This window comes from Hippopotamus amphibius, chromosome 1, assembly GCF_030028045.1.
Source record: "Hippopotamus amphibius kiboko isolate mHipAmp2 chromosome 1, mHipAmp2.hap2, whole genome shotgun sequence".
Classification (NCBI taxonomy): Eukaryota; Metazoa; Chordata; class Mammalia; order Artiodactyla; family Hippopotamidae; genus Hippopotamus; species Hippopotamus amphibius.
In genome coordinates this window covers 234,225,701-234,235,656 of record NC_080186.1, presented here as the reverse complement: position 1 = coordinate 234,235,656, position 9,956 = coordinate 234,225,701, and positions in this window count along the sequence as shown.

The window sequence follows — 9,956 nt, the reverse complement described above, 5'->3', positions numbered from 1 at the left end:
CACATTGCCTTGACACAATGGTATAATTTTGGCTCTAGGAAATTGGTTGGAGAGGGACATTTTAAGGATATTGAAAGATAAAAATCTCATGATGTAAGTGGCTGCTTAGTGGTGGTTGATATCTGTCCATCTCTTTCATACTCACCAATCTCCAACCCCCAAGCTCCTGCTTTTTAGAGAACTATACTCCCCTCCCATACAACCTTGTATGGTTAGCATACAAGCAGCTATACTGTATAAAAGAACCCTGTTTCCCTGACTAAAGTTGACGGGACCAGGGATGGGTACCTAATCTAACCTGAGCTAAAGGCCTTTTTCCTGGGGACCTCAGGAATTGAGCAGGGGACCAAGTTGGTGCCTTGCAAGTGGCTACAGCTGTATGGTTTAAAGCTCGAAAGACGTAGTCATACTTTGATCATGTGGGGAAAAAACCTGTGTCTCTCATAAGAGAAGGAATAAGGGAGAAACAACGCTAATGGAATTCAAGTCCTTAGTTCTGGTAGCTTCCTAAAGCCTGGCCCCATCTTTCCCTTCAGTTTTCAGTTTGGTTATTCCATTTGTATACTATGGCTAACTTTAGGCATCCCTTAAGGGGGGGAAGGGAAGATGTCAACAACGTCAAGAGTGGGGTGTTAAAATAATAAACCTTAAAACATAGAATCAGCTGGGTAAAGCTGAGGTAGGGAACCGTAATAATTCAGGGACCCTGAGCTGGAATGCCAGTGGCCCCTGTATGCAGTCGCAAAGTGGCTGATTCATTGCCTACGGTCTCTTGAGGACCACTAGCCTGTAAAGATTTCAGTAGACCTCAGTATCCAGCAATCATTTTGTTCTCTCTTTAGAGCTAACTCCCAGTTAAAGCAGGCTTGCCTCCCAAGATACAGAGAGCAATAAATCTGGTTTAAGACAATGCCTTTTGCTCACAATCAGGGATCTGAGACCACGACTGCTTAGATAATTGTCTTGCTAAATAGCATCAGCCAAATTCTTAACAGCACTCTAAGATCAGGGCCCTAACTTGGAAACTTTGGGGAGGCTGAAATCTTACTGCTCTCCTTCCCTTGCTTCACTACATCCCTAACTTGTAAATTTGGTCCCACTGTCTGGTACATCCCCTTCTATGAAGAATAAAAGTTCCTTTCTTCTACGAACTTTATCATAACTACAATTCTCCTTCACCCCTCAATTTTGAGCTCACATCCTGAAAGTTTCCTGAATTTCAGATCTGGATGAGGCGTCCCTTCTATGAGCTCTTATAACAACGTGTTTCTACTCTCACATAGTTTTATAACCATTCTCTGTCTTTCTATACCACTAAACTCTAAGCTGAGAGCAGGACACATAGTAGGTGTTTAATAAAGAGTCTTGAATGAATGAATGAAAAGTTATTGTGAATACTAAGGTAATATATACTAAGTATCTGGCACACAACCAACTAGTAAATTTTTTTCTTGTTAGTTTTCTTTTATGATTCATTAGAATAACCCTAGAAGCTGAGAATAGTATGGGATGTTTCAAATTGCACTTCAGGGGGCGGAACTAGGGGTCATGTGGAAAATTAATGATTTGGTCAACCATCAGAGCAGATGCCCAATAAATTAGAACAGAAGAACCTGGCCTTCTACCTAAGAGAAACTATTGGTCTTGCACTCAAACCATAGCATAAATTCACTTATTAATAACCTGAACATATGGTGACTACATCCATGAAGCATTATAATTGAATTGAATATCCCAAGACGGAAAATTATTTACCAGTGATATTTTAAAATTACAATCTAAGCAGTTAATTGACCCTATTTATACTGATAAGATCCTACTTGTAATCAATAACTTCTATATATTAGCAATAATTTTTTAAAAAACAATATTTCCAATTACATAAACCACAACAAAATCTAAGAATAAATTTAAAGCATTTGAAGCATATAAAAACTCTGCAACTTTATTGAGTATCCTAAAAGTACTTAAATAAATGGAGAAATAGCATGTGCTTTTAAAAAATTCTTCAATGTTATAAGATGCCAATTCTCCCCAAATTGTTCAATAAACAGTGAAATTCCAAATAAAATGCCAGTGTTTTTTTTTTTTTGGTGAAATTTTTACTGACTAGTAACATACATACCAAATGCAAGTATACTGTACAGCTCAATAAATTTTCAATTATTTTTAACATGGTCTAAGTTCAAAGTTTATCTGAAATAAAAAGGGAGCAAAAGAGCCCCCAAAATTTCAATTAAAAAAACTTCAATTTTTTTTTGTGCTGGCACTTTAATATAGAAATTGGCAGAAAAGAATAGAAAACCAAAAAACAAGCTCAAGGGAGCATATACAGGTAAATGTGATAAATGCAGCATTTCAAATTAGTGAGTTGATGGTGTTTTTAATGGTGCTAGAATGATTGTGATATAACCTCACCATATGGATTTTAAAAAATAAATACAAGTAAATGAAATCAGAAAAGATCAAGAATAATACACATTGGATAAATGTGGCATTAAAAATAGAAATCACAATGGAATACTGTGATTCCATCACAATATCAATATATTTGCCTACATACATTTAATACTTCTCTGTGGTAAATACCATAAAGTTAAAAGGCAAATGACAAATTAGGAAAAAGTGTTTGCTATTTTATGATGTTTGAGCTGTTTTCTTTGATAGGAACCTGGTGTGCTCTGTTGATTGCATGTGCGGATTCTAGAGTCAGATTACTTGGGTTTGAATATGAAATGTCCCACCTACCAGCTGTCCTAGGTTGTGTTCCCTAGATTCTTATACTGGTGACTTATTGAGGATGTCCTCTACCGTGAAACCTGGAGGAATGAGGGAAGCAGGATAAGCCAGGGGAAGAATCCAAGCAAAGATGAGGGTCTGGGTAAAGCCTAACTCAGCCCAACCCCACAGGAAGCCCTGAAGCAAACATGGTACTGGCTTCAAGGCAAGGGGGCAGAGCCTTTGTATCCCCTCCCCAGTAGTCAGTCACTGATTGCAGGCCATCTTGACATTTGGGACAGGCTCCCTCTGGCTGAGGATAATTTTCCAGAGAAGGGTGCAGCTACCAACAACCATAGTTGCTAGAGGCTGGGTGCACTAGACAGACAAGGGGATTGGGGGACAGCACTTAGGAGCATCTTACATAATAATTAAGTAATCGTGATTAACTTACTGAACTCTTGGAAGTTTTAGTTTCTTCATTTATAATGACAAAAATTTTATCAATGCCATAGGATTGTAGGGGATATGATAAGAAACAGTTTAGGCCAGGTACCAGCCTAACAAAAGCACTCAAAAGTTAGCATTTAGAGAGTTTTACAAGTCTAAGTACTCACTAATAAGCAAAGTGGGGAAATTGCAAAGACTGGCAATGCATGAGTAGAGAAGTCCAATTGTCTGAAATATGGGAATAATTTTTTTCTCACTGTAACTATAGACATGCAAATTTAAAATGAATTACCATTTATTTTCTATCAAAGAGACAAAATCAGAGTTAATACTCAGTGTTGGCAAGGTGTCCATGTGGGAATCGAGAGTAATCTCTTACATTCCTGTTAGGAGTATAAAATGATGGACTGTTTGCTGGAGGGCATGTTGGAAATCTATCTGAAGCTTTAAAATCACGCGTACCTTTCTAAAATGTGCATTCCCACTTCCAAGAATTTATTTGCAGAAAACTTGGCCAAATACCTAAAAATACAAAGTTCATAGTATTATTTGAATATTGAAAAGCTGGCATTGACCTAAAGAGCCAATAAAATGGGAAGGCATATAGTAAAAACAATGCAGTTACTATAGAGAATAATGGTATAAAAATATATTTATTGATAATGAAATAAGTCCAAACTTTAATCAAAAACACAAATTAAAAGATTCTGTTCAGACAATAAAATTCAGTTTTTTAAAATTTGGAATTACATACACTAGTGGTGATTAGCTTTGAGTGATGAGTTCTTTTTACCTTCTTTGTGCTTATCTGTATCTTTCTGATCTTTCTATAGTGATCAAGGTAACACAACAATAACTCTGGGCTTTTGGTAGGAGCTGAAGCCTTGATAGGAACTCAAATAATCCTTGTTTGAGGATGGCATTGAAACACAATTCTAGTTATTTTTGATTTGTTTGCTATTTCTGACAAACATAAGTTTGTAAGTATGTGCTTGGAACACATCTAAAGAAAGAATGAAGACCAACCAAGTTCAAGCAAACAGATTTCTTAAACACATAAACACAAATCACTATAGGCAATGAGCACACATTTTTACTTAAGGAAGAAAAAGAGGATCTTTTCTATAATAAGGGTGGTTGGTAAGGGAAACAGTTTTGACTGGTGTTTTGAAAACTGATTTACACTCATTCAAGGAACTATTTCTTGAAGGTACTCATTTTATTCTGTCTTTAGGCACAGTTCACATTTGGCCAATATAGCATACTGTATCCATCAGAACCACCACAGGAAACAGATGGCATGATCAACAGGGTAACTGAGGAGAGGTGAACAAAGGATAGTTTACAAGGATGTGGGTGGGGCTCAGGAAGAGCAGAACTTCAGGGCTAGCAACATCAGGGAGTGGTTACCACCCCCAGGTTGAAAGAGCAACAGGGAGGAGCTGTTATTAGAATTTGGAGAGGGACACTTGAGAGGAGCAGGGGCTTAGCGGAACGAATGCCACCACCCCAATCATGCAGGGCTGCTGTCCTCCAACGGTTGCCTCAGCACTTCAGTTAGCTTCAATGTCAGGGCACCTCCATGTCGATACCAGTGACCACAGTCGTCACCACAAGCGGAGGGAAGGCTCCGAGTGGCAGACGCCGGGTCTTCAATACTGCTGACCGGAAGTGACACATCACTCCTCTCATTCCATTGGCCAAACCACATCACCTGGCCTTGCTCAGTTATAAGGGGGTGTGGAAGGCAATCCTCATGTGCACCCAAAAGGAAAGGAGAACTAGAAATATCGGTGAATAACACAGGTAGGTAGCAGCCCCTCTTCTTTTTGTATCATGCTGCATTTCTCTGCATGAGAGACAAAGTCTTCACCAACCTTACAACATACTCTACAGCTGCACTACCCAATACAGCAGCCACCAGCCACATTTGGCTGTCGAGTACTGGAAACATGAACTGAGTTGTGCTGTATATGAAAAATGTACCTAGGATTTCAAAGACTTAACACACAAACAAGAACGTGAGATAGTTCACGAATGATTATTATTGATCACATGTTGAAATAATAGGTTTGATATATTGGGTTAAATAAAAACACATTATTATAATTAATTTTACCTATTTTTATTTTTAAACTGTGGTTTCTAGAGAATTTTAAATTACATACGTGGCTTCTGCTATATTGCTGTCACAAAGCACTGCTCTAGAGAATTCTCTTGGTTCCCGATAGCGTTCCTAATAGAAAGAAATGAAGACTCACTGAGCTTTGCTAGAATTCTCCATAGAATGAATCACTACTTTAACTGCCCTTGGAACAAGTGGCTCAGGTTTTTTTCTTTTATTTTAGTATCTAATTTAAGCTTCTTTATAAAAATTCAGGATCAGTTTTTTCCTCTCCTCCATAAAGGCAGAGCACAGGTGGTTCACAGAGATCATTATTCTATGTAGACTCTTTTATATAAGATGTATTTAAATGTAATTCAGTTCCATTAAGACCAAGGAGCCATTCAGCACATGCATTGTTTTTCAGTTTCTTACTTTTTCATAGATGCTCATTTGGAAGACAGACTATTTTTTGTTGTTGTTGTTTGGAAGGAGGGTACAGAGAAGGTCATTCACCTTATCTTTCCCTGCATATTTAGAGCTGATATTGTAAGAAGTTCTCAAGCTTTCCTGGAAATTTGGTCTAACAATAAATATTTTATGGCCTGTGTCAGAGACAAGCCTTTCACCCCTCCAGTCCCTGCTCTCCCCCTGCACGCAGCTCTCTGCCCTGGAGACTGACAGGCTTGGTCTGCACCAGGAGGTCAGGAATAGAGGGTTCTGGCAGAAGACTGGAAGGAGGCAGGGGAGTGGAGTCAGGGTATTTTTTCACCTGGCTCCCTTCCTACGGGGAAGCCTAGGGCTGTATACCAGAATAGAGTCAGAAAAAGAGCATCACCGCCAATAAGGTGGGAAGAAAGGCTTTCATACAGAAGTTAGGGCTTCCGCAGACCATGGGAGGAGCTGGGACGTGAAGGTCTGGAAGGAGAATCAGAGGGTCAGACAAATAATCACGGTCACTTCAGCCAGATGCACAGGCTCAGGGGTTCCCAGCACCACAGAGCTCACAGAAAAGCCTGAGAAGCAGCTTGTGCATGTGCGGTTGTCAAACTGGAAGCCAGTAAAGGAAGGGTGTGACGTCTGTGGAAGCTGCCGCCAAGTGCTTGACGGGGAGCTGGAGGCTGAGTTGGTGAGTGCGTCAGCCACTGGGCATTAGAGAAGGAAGGCAGAGAGGACCACTGGGGTCTGCCGGGGACAGATACATCTCTCTGTCACCAAGTCCCACCAATGTGACCTTCCAAGAGAGATGGGCTTTCCTTCATGTTCACCTTCCAAATCGTGTGCAAGTTCATCTCCTTGGTAACCTGGGACCATCCTGGGAAGGGGATTCTGGGGAATGGGGTCCCAGCCTTCCACAGGAGTCGAGGTACCAAGCTGGCAACCGTCTGGCACAGGCTGGCCTTGTCCGAGACTGAGTACCGCTGTTGTCTTTAAGAGCCTTCTTTCCTGACTGCAGTTTGGTGTCTGCTCTACTCATCCTTTTGGGTCTCGGAGTGGTAGCAGCTTCCCTGCTCCCACCCTTGGCTGACTGCCCTGCCCTTTGCGATTCCCTAACCCTCTTCACTCCTTTAAATGACCTTGATTTGAGTGTGCATCTGCATTCCATTGTGACCTTGACATCTGGTCCAGGGCTATCTCGTGGAGGCTACAGCAACACAAAAGGCCTTTGAGTGTCTCAGCCAATAATGAAAGGATGCAGGGGAGCAACATTTTGAAAAGACATTTGCTCAAGTCTAGGAACATAAGGCAGCTTTTTACAGTTTTCTGTCTGATATTTTTAAAAGACTTTATAATGTCTGTAGGAACAACAAACTTTTTGTAATATGACTAAGGTAAGAAAGGAAGTTATCAGGATGCATTTTATATATTTATATAGTTTCTTATATATATTATATAGCTTATTATACATATAATATAGTTTATCCTTTGGCAAAGAAATAGCAATATTTCAACCACACAAACTCTACACTCATCAATTATTGGTTTCTCAAATTCTACTCGTACTTCTTTTGCATGAGAAGTGGAAAACCTTCCTTTGTTTCCCCATCTATACAACGAAGGACTTAGATGAAATTATCTCAGATACCCCTGCGCACTAACATTCTTTGAATCTATGACGTTGCAGTCAAGTTTGTGGAATATATCGGTGAGGTAAATGTGTGGAGACTTTTCTGGAGCACTGGGATGAATATTTTGTGAAACCAATTTCACCTTCCCCTCTGACTCAGAAAATCAGAGACAAATGCTTTTATTAATGCCTTTTAAAGTGTAAAAGAGTGCACAGCCCTAATAGTGCCACAGCCTCAGTCAGAGGTCAGCAAACAATAGCCCAGGGGCCAAAGGCAGTCTACCACCATCCTCTAAAGTTTTATTGAAACTCAGCCATGCTGATTTGTTTACATATTGTCTGTGGCTGCCTTCTCACCATCACGGCACAGTGAAGTTGTTGCAGTGGAATTCATCTGGCCCACAAAGCCTAAAATATTTACTATCTGGCCCTTTACAGAAAAAAGTTTGCCAATTACTTAAGCCTGGGTTAAGTAATAAATTTGAAAGCAGCTTTCTTCAAGGCAGATTCTCTATCCAGGTGTTTCAGAAATGATGTACCCTAAAATTCTAACAGTGGGTGATTTAAGGTACAAATAAGTGTACAAAGACATGTCTATTTTGAAAGTATGAAAGTTGTAACACTTGGTATGACATTTCTGAGGCAGCCTGGCAGCCCTAGGATCTAGTCTCAACTCTGTTCTTAACCAGCTAAACAACCTTGTGCAAGTTACCCATTTTTTCTTAATTGTAAAACCACATAAGATAATACGTGGAACAACTTACGTTTCTATCGAAAAGGAAGGAGTTATTAAATGTTACTTTTGACACTGCAGAAAGGGAAGAGCTCTAGATCTATGGAGTTAGAAAGTTGGAAAATGCATCAGATGGGTATAGAGCTTGACACATAATGTTCAGTACATTATTAGAAAATCGTTTCCCTCCCATTGCCCTCCTAAAGCCACTCCTTTAGCAGAAACACTTGAATCTCTCAGGCAGGTGACATATTGTGAATTATGCATGGGAGTGAGAGGCCCGAAGCAGAATTTAGAATGATGGCAGCCCTGCAACGCTGTGCACTGGGACCCCGGCCAGCAAGCTTTCAGGATTTCATAGCTCTCAAGCTACAAAGGCCTTTGCAGTGGGCTCCGTGAAGGGCATCTGCAAAGGAATCTTCCAACTGTGGATTCACGGGGACTTGACCTCTAAATGAGGAACAGACAAGCGGCTGAGGAATGCCCGAGTTCCTGAAATGTCAAAGCCAGAACTAGAAGGACTTAGAGACGCAATGCAGGGGCAAGCGTCGGAACAGCCTAAGGTTTTAAAAGTTCATCTTATGTATTTATTTTCAGAACAAAATAGGTTTAAAAAATATATCATTACAAAGAAATCTCATGCTTCTCTTCTGGCTCTGCAGGGTTTGAAGTCCAATAACTCACTCTTGTTTCTCTGCCTGAGCTGGAGTTGAACAGATAAGAAGAGAACCTTAATGATGAATCGGCCCATGCACTGTTCCGGAACAAGAAACGGATGCTGTTGTCATTTTACGGATGAAAAAACTGAGGCCCCAAGGGATCAAAACAGCTGTTTGAGCTCATCTAGTTTTTTGTGAGAAGCGAAAACGAATTTCCGGGTCTCTGATTCCTGCTCGACTCTTCTTCTCTCAAGCACCCTGCTTCTCCAGAACCCAGAACCTGGGTGGACCTCACTGGGCCTGCCTCAGAGCTGCTATGTGCCCTTGGCACGTTGGGAACCTCTCCATGTCTTTGTTTTTCTTCTGTAAAAATGGTCAGGATACCTGCCTACCCTTCCTCACAAGGATGTTGAAGCTCAGATGTGATCACTGACATGAAAATGTGATTCACAGATTTGGCAGGCACTTATTTTCCTATGTAAAATCATCCCCTTCTTCCTGTTAACCTAATTTCATTCCAGCAGCCATGTGCCCAGATGCAGGGAATAAATCATGATTAAGCAATGACAGCTGTGGTCCCGTTCCTTTCTGCCAGTGATTGAACAAGGGATTGTCATGTGACCCAGAGCTAGGCAAGAAGATCTAGAGGAAAGCCTGGAGAGATGTGCGGAAAACTTTGAGGTCCTATGCCACCTGATAAAGGCACAAGTGAGTGATGAAAAGTTAAAAGGGTCAGCAAAGGATGTTCTCATGTGAGACAGAGGACATCATAAGTAGAGCAAAGCAGGTACCAGTTACAAACCCATTCACTTTATTTAACAAATATATATGGTGTAGCCACCATGCATTAGGCACTGGGAATACAAAATACAGCATCAACAGACCAAAATCCCTGGCCCCATGAAGATTATATTCTAGAGACAGGAGACAAAAAGGAGTAGTACAATATGTAGTTTATTGGTGATACGTGTGAAAGAAACAAATGAAGCAGGAATGGAGACGTGAGTGATTGAATGGTTGAAAGTTTAAATAGGATGGTGAAGGATGCCCTCATGGAGAAGGTAGCTTTTGAATAAAAGCCAGAAAGAAGTGAGGGAGTGAGCCATGGTGGAATCTGGAGTTAGAGTAGCCCTGTTCTCGGGCACAGCATGGCAACAGAGGGAGGGTTAGAAAGTGTGGTCAGCTGTGTGGACAGCCAGGTCGTGTGAAGCCTTGAAGCTACTG